Source organism: Octopus bimaculoides, chromosome 14 (assembly GCF_046866305.1).
Source record: "Octopus bimaculoides isolate indiv1 chromosome 14, ASM4686630v1, whole genome shotgun sequence".
In the NCBI taxonomy this organism is placed as follows: Eukaryota; Metazoa; Mollusca; class Cephalopoda; order Octopoda; family Octopodidae; genus Octopus; species Octopus bimaculoides.
This window is the reverse complement of record NC_142941.1, coordinates 57,841,432-57,853,931: the sequence shown is the minus strand read 5'-3', so window position 1 is coordinate 57,853,931 and position 12,500 is coordinate 57,841,432. Positions and strand designations below refer to the sequence as shown.

The 12,500-nt window shown below is 38.9% G+C and overlaps 1 protein-coding gene across 1 annotated transcript in view; it reads left to right on the top strand.

Moving 5' to 3' along the window:
- The window catches only part of LOC106869115 (max dimerization protein 1-like), a 161,968-nt gene that overhangs the window by 28,881 nt on the left and 120,587 nt on the right, over window positions 1-12,500 (top strand). The gene's annotated exons all lie outside the window — the stretch shown is intronic.

The following is a 12,500-nucleotide window of genomic DNA, read 5'->3' as shown; positions in this document are numbered from 1 at the left end:
CTATGTGTATACAACATATAATATATATGTATATATATATACATACATGTGTGTATATGAAGGAATACACACATACAGGCACACCACCTCCATCCCCTCATTTGTCTTTTCTCTTAAAAATCCATGTTGAAATGTGGATATGAGGAAGCCCTTCTCGGTTTCAAACTCCCTGGCTGTTTTCACTGCTCTTTCAGTTTTCGCTTCACGCCAGTCTCTCTCTCTCTCTCTCTCTCTCTCTCTCTCTCTCTCTCTCTCTCTCTCTCCTGTATTTTTTCGTTGATGGGAGAATGCGAAGACGAGGAAGAAGAAATCACACACAGTCTTCAAAAGCTGACCTCATTCTCCCACTACGAACGTGACACCGTTGGAGTCTGTGTAGTGAGCAGGTTCGATCCAGCCCCTGTTTTCCTTAATTATCTGTTTTATTTTATCGAAGTTTTGTGGAACTGCAGAGATGCCCACTTAATAAAAATAAATAATAATGGCTGTAATAAATATCTTTTAGATTGTAAAAATCTAACGTCCTGTCCCCTTATTTCGAGGGTCACCCACAACGCAACGTGTTTAATATTTAGGGTGTCAGAACATCCCGTTGTCACTACCACAACCACCATCACCACCAACAACACAACCACCATCACTGGTCCTAGCTTTAACCTATATAATCTTACTAGAAATAGCAGTTAAATTTCCCTATGACAACTCAGTACACTTAGAAAGAAAAAAAAAAGGGCCGCATTTGTGAAACGTGCACGTGCGTGTGTGCATTTGCGTGCGTCCGCATGTGTTGTTTATATTAGTATTTTGTGATTTAACCCTCGGCAGCTGCTGATCGAGTAGAAGCATTCCTGTCGTGACCAACCTGTCTTTTGTTTTTTTTTTTCTTGTTAGCTTTCCTTCGGTATTGGTCTCCAGAACGTCCGTGTGAGGAGACAACGTCGTTAATGAAGGAAAGTTGTGGTGGGTAAATGACGTGTACCAATATCGAAGGATTGCCTTTGTTTTCCTTTTTTTTTCTTCTTTTTCTAACTCTGGAATACATCGACCACTGTTCTTTTATTTTCAAATGCTCGAGAGCAATTTGACTGCTATTTCTAGCATTAGCTGAACAAGAGCCTTCTCTCGTAGGTTTGTGGGTCTGTTATGTTTTTTGTATGGGTGTGTTTCTTTTATATATTAGTGTCTTGCAGGGTCACTTTGTTCGACTAAAGGCGGTGCTCCAGCATGGCCGCAATCAAATGATTGAGGCAAATAAAAGAACACACACACACACACACACACACACACACACACACACACACACACACATATATATATATATATATATATGCTTGTGTGTGCGTTAGGAAAAGGAAACGAAACTCGTGACTCCCGTTTCGATCAAACACAAACAAGCATAATAAAAATGATAATAATAATAATAATAAATAATAATAATAATAATTATTATTATTATGATGATAACGAAAAAAAACCAAGAGGACTATGATGGAGGAATGGTGTGAGGTAGCGTTAGAAATTGATGTTGGAGTGTTGTGGTGAGAGGGTGATTTTCTTTACTGCTGTTTGTGGTGGTGTTGTTGTTGTTGCTGCTGCTGCTGCTGGTGGTGGTGGTGGTGGTGGCGGTGGCGTCGCTTTTCCAAATAAACACACAAGGCGAGGCTTGGAAGAGGAGAATGCAGTTGTCGTTTTTCCTCCTTTTTCGTTTTCGCTTCAGCCCCTTGGTCAGGCCTTGATTGAGTAAAATGAACACGATGATGGGGAAGACGTTCCAGTTGTGACCATCCTCTCTCTCTCTTCTTCTTCTTCTTGTGTTTGTGGTGGTGTCTTCGCTCTCCCTCCCTCTCTCTCTGTCTCTCTAGAAAATGACAACCTTAGTGCAAGGTAGGAAGAAAACTAAGAAAAAACAAAATAAAATTTTAAAATAAATTTAAAAAAACAAACAAACAAAAAGCGTTGACGGCCAGCGGATTCGAACTCGGATCGCTTGCGAAGATACAACCACCCAATCGACCTGCTCTTCCCAACTGTCTCATGAAATTAATGTGTAAAATAAAATTTAAGAAAAACGAAAGCAAAGACGGCTTTAAAAAATTCAACACTTGTTACTTTTTACAAGTTATTTCTCTTTAACAGTACACTTTCATTTGAGACTACGAAACCAAATGCTTTCGTTCATATCTTAGTTTCAACGGGGAAAATAATAAACCTTTGTGCGTTCGGGCAGGCGTGGCTGTGTGGTAAAAAATCGCTTCTCAGTCACATGGTTCCGGGTTCGGTTCTCCCCGATCCCTGGGCAAGTGTCTTTTCTATCGTAGCTCCCACACCAGCCAGAGCCCTGTGAGCGGATCTGACAGACGGGAACTATGCGTTGTAATGTGTGTTTGTGTTGTTTGTGTTTTTGCGCCCCGCCCTCGCCCACACACCGTTTGACAATCGGTGTTCGTTTGTTTACGTCCCCGTGACTTAGCGGTTCGGCAAACAGTTACCGATAGAATAAGTACCGAGCAAAAAAAAAAAAAAGTAGATAGATAAGATGATGGGAATGATAAATGATTGAAGGAGCCGATGGCCCCTGTATGGCAACAGTACAGTGATTGAAACAAATACAAGCGTGGCTGTGTGGTAAGAAGCTTGCTTCCCAACCACATGGTTTCGGGTTCAGTCCCACTGCGTGGTAACTTGGGTAAGCGTCTTACACTGTAGCTTCGGGCCGACCAAATCCTTGTAAGTGGATCTGGTAAACGTAAACCGAAAGAAACCCGTCGTGGCAATCATTCGATATCCCGGTGTGTTTACGTCCCCGGATCTTAGCGGTTCGGCAAAAAGAGTCCGATAGAATAAGTACTAGGCTTTAAAAAATAAATCCTGGGGTTGATTTGTTCGGCTAAAACCCTTTCAATGCGGTGCTCCAGCGTGGCCGCAGTCAAATGACTGAAACCAGTAAATGAATAAAAGAATATTTATTTACGTGTGCGTACGTGTTTTGTTTACATGCATAAGGAAAGAATTTTTAGTTCTTAGACATCGGTCGCTGGTTCGTCCACTCTGTCGCTAAAATTGCCAAATTCTTCGATTTATAGATGCTTCAACGAACGCGCGCGCGTGTGTGCCTCGACATGTGCGTGGAATTGTGACCGAGGCAAAACTAAGCACGTTTGTTTACATTCCGAAGTTCAGACCCTCATATAACTGCCGTCTGTATCTTACAGACTCACTCCAGTCTGTGCAAACTCGATAAAATCAATAAATACCAGTAATATCGACGTGTGGCATTTGTGTCATTCTAAGAAATGTATTGTTGATTTTTTTTAGATTATTACTATTTTAAAGGTAAAATCTTTAGTACTAGCCTAAATTCCGCTGGAGTACCAGTTAAACACTGGCGGTCCCTCTCCCAAAATTTCAGGCCTTGTGCATATATATATTAAGAAAAGATATATTTTATTTTTAGGTACTATCCTTGTAATGTCTCCCTCAACAGGTGCCCCTGTAGCAAATATGGGGCCAGCAGTTTTTGACGAGAGGAGGAAGATTCCATCAACCCTAATAAACTTGACTTGGTACTTATTTTAATCCACGTCGAAGGGGGATAAAGGGCTAAGTCGAATTCAACGGAATTCGAACTCCGAGCATAAAGACGGACGAAATGCCGCTAAGCATTTTGGCCGGCGTGCTAAAGGTTTCTTGCCAGCTCATTGCCTTAATAATAATAATAATAATAATAATAATAATAATAATAATTAATTCTTGTTTTATTGGCCACAAGGGCTAGTATAAATCAGAAAACATGCAAAGACAATGACAGGACGAAGGGTACAAAGGGTTTTGTCCGAAAAGAAAACGTTCGTGTAAACAAAATATAACAGCGAAAGATATAGCAAATAAAACTCGCAATAGGGGGAGGCGGCACAGGACCTGAAATTTTGGGAAATGGGGCAAGTCGATTATATCGATCCCAGTTCTTGATCGACTTCGTAAGGATAAAAGTCCAAGTCAACGTCGGCGGCGGAATTTGAACTCAGAACAAGACGGACGAAATGCCGCTATTTGCGCGGCTTGCTAACGATTTCGCCGTCTCGCTGCCTTAATTAATAACAATGATGACGATGTTTTTTTTTTGTTTTTGTTTTTGTTTTTCTTATTAACTAATAAACGGTCGACGACGGCAACAACAGCAATAATAATGATGATGATGATGATGATGATGATGATGATGATGGTGATGGTGATGGTGATGGTGATGGTGATGATGATGATGATGGTGATGGTGATGGTGATGGTGATGATGATGATGGTGATGAAATAGAACGTAATTCAAATTAGCGAACTTTGCAAATTGAGTTAACGAGTCTTTGAAGGAAGGGATATTTTTGTTCAACACTAACGAACGCGTTGTCATTATCATTGGCCAGCGATATCCAAAGGCACAATGTTCGGTGATGCGGATGCTGGATTTCGTAAACATAAAAGGTGGTTGGGGAGAGAGGCTGGAGGGGGGGGTTGCTTGGGTGGGTGTGTACTTCTCAGCAGCAGCAGCAGTGGTGACAGTCGCGACTACTAACTAACTACAACAGTAACAACAAACGACCAATCTAATCAATCTCTTCCTTTTTACGTGGTTACTCGATCTGCTAGAAATAGCAGCCAGTAATCAGATCGCCTTTAAATGAATAAATAACACTGCCCGCCGCCGTCGTCTTAAGAATTTTATCAAAGAGAGGAATACACTTGTGTGTGTGTGTGTGTGTGTGTGTGTGTGTGTGTGTGTGTGCGCGCGCTAGATAGTATACTCTGTCTGATGAAGACAACAAAAATAAAACAGACGAGTTGGTCATGGCTGGGATGGAATGTCGATGATCCATCATATCTGCTCATTTATAGCTGCTTATCCAGGGCTTCAAAGCAAAAACGATAACAATTACAATAATAAAATGTATATATCATATACAAGATTGATAGATAGATAGATGGATGGATGGATAGATAGATAGATGGATGGATGGATAGATAGGTGTATGTATGTATGTATGTATATAAGGCATAATAAGTTGGTAATATGTATGTATGTATCCACACACATATATTCACATACATATATGCATGTGTGTATGTATGTATGTATGTATATTAATGACTCCAGCGCACTGCCAACCGTCGAACCAACCGTCATGCCAGCTAACCAACTTTCTAGCCAACCAAAAAAAAGCTCCAGATCGCTCTCCCTCCCTCCCTCTCTTTCATACACACACACATAAACATATACGTACACATACATCTGTGATTAGCTTTCTTCTCTCTCCTCTTAATTCTCTTCATACTCATTACTCACACGCTCTCTCTCTTTCTCTCTCTCTCTCTCTCCCGTTTTTGACACATTACACTATCACCCTCTCTCTCTAATTCTCTCTCGCATCCCTCTCTCTCATTGTGTTACATTCAGTCTCTTTCTGTATTACCTCTGACGAACACAGTCGTTCGTCTCACAGTGACACATGTACAATCTGTCAGTCTGTGTGTCTGTCTGACTGTCTGTCTCTCTTCCTCTGTTCATCTCTGATATAATGACACATGCAGACACCCCTCTCTCTCTCTCTCTCTCTCTCTCTCTATATATATATATATATATATATATATATATATATATATATATATGTATATATAACGAATGACACAATCTCCTGTCCCTCTTACCACGTCATCATCATCATCATCATCATCATCTCTCTCTTCTCTCTCTCTCTCTCTCTCTCTCATACCCCATATTCATATACACACACACACATAATCACATCGTCCTTCTTTCTCCCACTGACAACTAAAGGCCTGGACCCATTTATTCTGTGACAGTTCACCACACAAATACACACACACACACATACATACGCACGCACACGTATGCATGTAATGCACCAAGAGGAACGTGTCACAGAAAACTTTTCAGAGCGCCTCAATTTCTTTGTTAATGGTGGCGGCGATGGCAGCATATGTATCATTGTTCTGATGGTGGTTGCCGTGTTAGTAGTAATAGTGGTGAGGTTTATAACTACTACTACTACTACTACTAGTTGTTGTTGTTCTTTTTGTTTAGCCCCAGGTCATCGGCGATCGAGTAAGACCTACCTATATATATATGTATACTCTTATATATTTTTTATATAAACTTATACGATAATCCTTGAGATCTCAGATATTTTCTTCTGAATCTCCCTGATTCTTTCAATGTGCGAGTTACCTGGTAATTAAATTGATATTAATTAATATCCAATTTTTTACCCTATTGTTTAATTTAATTATATATATATATATATATATATATATATATATATATATATATATATATATATATATATATATATATATATATATGCGTGTGTGTACTCTTCGCATGAGAAGAGATTGGACGTGGTCCTACGCGCCCTCGGACCCCAAAGTCGAGCACGCGCGTATGATCTAAGGCTCTCCAGTCGTGACCATCCAGTCTTTTAGTTGTTGTTGTTGTTGTTGTCCAGTCTCGTTGATTCCCCCATCAATCACGAAATTCCAAACCATCCCTCGTTGTGCATTTGGCGCAGGCGATAACGTTTTCTGAGAAAGAGATTTTGGCTGAGAGAATTTGTTGTTTACAGTATATGAAAGAGTTTATTATTATTTTGAGGCGTGGGATACATACTTACTGGTGGTTTTATGTTGTGTTTTGGGGTAGAATGTTTGCGGTTTGTTTCTTAATGAAACCCAAGTCAACCTCGGTTGTGCAGACGCATGATCAAAGGTGTTTCGGGCACGACCATGCCGTCATATTATTCCGTACATCCAGAACCGGACTTTGTTCGAGATATCCTCCTTTCCGCCGCCGTTTTTCTTTCCGAAGATAGGGGTGTGGTTTCAAGGAATTTTGGTCGCTACTTCTCGAATGCAGTCGAGCACTGTGGCTGTGTAGTAGTAGTAGTAGTAGTAGTAGTAGTAGTAGTAGTAGTAGTAGTGGTGGTGGTAGTTTACTTGTTACTGTCGCACCTGTTAATTTTGATTGATGATGATGATGGTGATGGTGATGGTGGCGGTAATAAATGCGAAGATGAATAAATATGTGAGTGGATTTGGTAGACGGAAACTGAAAGAAGCCCATCGTATATATGTATATATGTGTGTGGTTGTGCCCCCCCCCCCAACCAATGTTGGTGTGTTTACGTCCCCGTAAGGTAGCGGTTCGGCAATAGAGACCGATAGAATAAGTACTAGGCTTACGGCTTACAAAGAATATATATATATATATATATATATATATATATATATACACACGTGTGTGTGTATGTATGTATACACACCACAAAAGCGAGTTTATTATGCCAGTGATTATTTGCCAAACGAGGGGTTGGTAAAGGAGAAGGAAGGGTCGATGGCAATTTATTTTGTTTTTTTCTATTTATTGTTTGTTGTCTGTGAAATAATAAACAAATTCTTCCTTCTCTTTAGAGAACTCACCCTCGACCGAATTTTGCTTTTTTTCCGCCACCCCCCTTACTCCGCTTCCCTCCCATCCTCCTTGCCCCTGTCTCAACACTGTGTAACCCACCCACCCACCTATCCACCCGTCCCTGTTCGGGTTCCCTTTTCGCTCTTCTCTATTTTCTCTCACTCTGTCTCCCTCTGTCTGTCTGTCTCTCTCTCTCTCTGTCTGTCTCTCTCTGTCTCCTCTTCGTTTCTTCTCCCTTATTTCGTCCCACTTCCTCGATTCGCAGAAAACAACGCTAGCCAAGAATTACTGAACAAAAATATACAAACATCACAACTTTCTCTGTCTCCCCCACCTCTCTGTGTACACACGTGTATGTACATATACATACACACACACACACACACACATATATATATATATACATATATATATATATATATATATACATATATATATATATATATATATATATACTGTATATACTGTATATACATGTGTTTGTGTATGTGTGTGTAGTTATATCTATGTATATGTATAGTTTATATATATATATATATATATATATATATATATATATATATATATATATATATATATATATATATATGTGTGTGTGTGTGTGTGTAGATTTAATTATGCGTGTGTGTATTAACCCATTTCATGCTGACATGTGCGTGTTCACGTCACACACACGCACACACACACATGCACATTCATACCACTTACACTGTTCCTCTCGACTCACACTCACACATACATTATCTGTGTCACATAGACTTTCTTTTCTTCGCACCCTTACACACACACACACACACACACACACGCATACACACAAAAAATCTTCACACTTTCTCTTATTTCATTTGCACACACACACATACACTTTATAGTTAATTGCACACGTTTTCTGTATCCTCTCACACATATTCCTTATCTCCTACACACACACACACACACACATACACACACACACACACACTCATACACACACATTCTCTGTACACACACAGTTCCACCCCCGTTTTGTATTACCCCGCTGTCCCCCTCCTCCCTGCAACGACCACCATCACCACCGCCCTCGTTGCATTGACAACAACCGTTGCTTTGTATTCGCTAAATGCGCGCGCGTATCGCATACATTTGTACGCATGTAAAAGCAGACATACATATCTATGAATAGATATCATTGTGTATATGATTGCATATCGTATATATATATATATATATATATATATATATATATATATATATATATATATATATATATATATATATATATATATATATATATTTATATTTGTGTGTGTGTGTGTATGTTTATGTGTGTATTGTATGTATGCATGTTAGCATATACAGAGTATATATTTGTTTTTGCGTGTGTTTGTATGTATATATATTATTAGTTATTCTTGATGCGAGTGTATGATTCTATACGCCATAACTTTCAATATGTGCGCGCACACACACACACACACACACACACACACACACACACACACACACACACACACACACACATATATATATATATATATATATATATATATATATATATATATATATATATATATATATATATATGAATGTATGAATGCGTTTAAAAATAATGAGCGAGCGTGCATCTATGAATGTGTGTGTGTGTGTATTTTGTATAAAAAAAGGTGTTTGTCTCTGGATATTAACTCATCCGACACAGGCGCCACCAAAAATAATCAGACTCCACTCATACAATCCCTCATCACACCACTTTCTCTACACCCACCTCCGACGCTTCACACACTCACACTCACGCACACATACACACACACACACATATGTATATATGTATATACCACCAACGGTGAAGCGCCATAAAAACTACTCGCCACCCCCTTCCCGAAACAGTCTCTCTCTGTGTTGCTGGTTGACCTGCTAGAAATAGAAGCCAAATCTCTTTCAAATCACACCCTAAACGAATTAAAGAAAGAAGGATCCGTTGTAGAAATGTGGTTCTAGATACACCATCAGAATGAAATATAAATGCGATGGTCCAGGTTGGATGGCTGGTCTTTGTTCATAGCCTACTGGATCAAGCCAGATTTTCAAGGCTGAAGGAACAATATTTATTTCTTTATTGGCCACGGGGGCAATAGGGGGATTAAATCGATTACATCGACGCCAGTGCATAACTGGTACATAATTTATCGACCCTGAAAGGATGAAAAGCAAATTCGACCTCGGCGGAATTTGAACTCAGAATGTAAAGACAGGCAAAATACCGTTGAGCATTTCGCCTGGTGTGCTAACGATTCTGCCAGCTCGCCAGCCTCTGAAAGAGCAAGATTACACAACGAAGAAGACTGAATACAGTTCTATATTTAAGAGATGAGGAATTATGTACATTATTTACATTATTTACATTTGACGGATATTTGTCCTCATCCTGTTTGTTGTTAACACAACGTTTTAGCTGATATACCTTCCAGCCTTCATCAGGTGTCTTGGGGAAATTTCGAACCACAGGCATATGGCGTCGTGGTTAAGAGCACAGGCTACTAACCCCAAGATTCCGAGTTCAATTCCAGGCAATGACCTGAATAATAATAATAATTATAATGATAACATCGAAAAATACCTTAGGAATGTAAACCGAAGTTCAAAATTTTCCCAAGACACCTGATGCTCTGATTTATACAAATATGCGTGGAATATGTAGTTGGAGAAGTACTGCATGTGCAGATTGAAGATAATGTTATATTAGCTTATATAACGGCTCTTGTCTATTGTTGGTAGAAGGATTTTATTTGTCAATAAAAATAGCCTCCTTAATCCTGAAGTTTCCTATATTCCAGTCTATTGTTGTTTTGATGGTGTCTTGTAATAAATCCTTGTCATGACGTTTCTCAGGATGTTTTTTTTTTATGGGAAGAACATTTGTAGGCTTAACCTTCTTTAACTCTTGTATAATAAATGTGCTAGATCCTCCATCTGGAGCACTGCTTGCAAATTACACTTCAAAGGAGTTAGTCACAGACTATGGTTGTTGTGCTTATTTTTCTTGGCGGAGGTGGTGGGGGCCATCTGGCATTTTGTATATTGTCTCATGTACAACCATTTGTCAAGGATTTATTTTTCATATTTCTCTATACATTGCATTCAAAGAAAATACGAAGATAGGAATGATGATGATGTTTAGCTCCAAGTTTACTCTAATTGAGCAGGTTCACAATCACAGTACTTGCACCTCCTGCACTTTCCTCAGGTTGGGCACACCTTTTCCTGTCTTCATTCCTGATCTTTCTCTCTCTGGTTGGGTAACTTTTTACTTCCTCTACATCAAGACACCTGTCTCACTATAACCTTTTCATCATTACTTTCTCCAATGCCTCTTCCCCTCTTAAAAACTTTGTCTTGCAAGCACTTGGTGACCCTGTCAGTGCAGGTACCACTTAAAAGCACCCAGTCCACACTGTAAAGTGGTTGGTGTTAGGAAGGGCATCCAGCTGTAAAAACCTTGCCAAAACTGACCTCGCCTGTGCTTGTGCCACGTAAAAAGCACTAAGTCCACTCTGCTGAGTGGTTGGTGTTAGGAAGGGCATCCAGCTGTAAAAATCCTGCCAAAACAGTCACAGAAGTCTGGTGCTGGCTTCAGCCTGGCCAGCCTTTGTGGTACCGTCTCACCCATGCCAGTATGGAACATGGACAGTAAATAACGATGATGATGATGATGATATATAAGTTGGGCGTCTATGACTACACTGATGAATATTTTGTTTCATTCGACCCATGCCAACACGGAAGGAGACATCAAAGGATGATGATAACAATGTGTACACACACACACACACACACATATATATACACATATATATTAACTGTGGTGGTTTATTGTTTTAGAAAGGGCATTTGTGAGGCACAGTGCATTCATGCATTGCACACATGCTATGCTGTTCAAGGTGAACAATCAGAGTGCACATTGACAATTGATGCCACGGTCGGTGTCATTGTGACCCTGCGCATATAATTATAATGACGGGTGCACCTAAAAGTCTTGTGATTTTGTTTTAATTGTCAATAGTCGTCGTTGTTGTTATTGTTCCAGTTTGCGGTGTGATGTGTTATGTCGCAGTGGATAAGGATGGTGTAGAGGAAAGAAATTACAATATAAACAAACAAACAAAGAAAAAATTAAAAAATTAAATTAAATAAAGAGGAAACCAAATGAAATTTTTAAAATAGATGCTAGAAGTTTGTTAAAACAATGCAAACTAATGTATAAATATATATAAAAAAAAGCTATGCAATGTTTTCTTTTTTGTCATGGTTTATTTGTTTATTTTCAAAAGTCTGTCTATTTATCTGATTGTTTTATCTTTACATATGCATGTGTGTGTCTGTGTATATATATATATATATGTACAATGTGTGTGTGTTTGTGTATACGTGCACAGAACATCAGAACATGTGAGCTTTATATATATTATATATATATATATGTATATATATATATATATATATATAAACAATATAGTATATGCACATATATGTACATGTATGTACATACCTTCATCTACATGTACATATAGATACATATCTGGGTACAGGACATTGCAAAAAAACATGGACAAAATGATAAACAAGGTACAAAAACCAAACAGGCCACATAGAGAATATATCCTTCATCAGCTGCGACCATTAAAACACTGGCGTTTCGAAAAGTTAGGGCAGGACGCATCGTTAAAATGGCTCTTCCCACGAACACAGATATATATATATATATATATATATATATATATATATATATATTAATAGTGATAGCATGACAACAAAAGAATGACAGAGACCTCGATATTATGTAAATAGAGGAATTTATCTGTAATATAATATGTGACAGTTATTCGGTTGCCATAATAAAACTCCGAGTTTCGGATGTCGGGCCGGAAATCTGCTAGGTTGCAAAAAACCTACCCATGCCAAACCATGTAAAAAATGCCCTTGCCAGTACCACGTAAAAATCACCCAGGACACTCTGTAAAGTGGTTGGCATTAGGAAGGGCATCCAGCC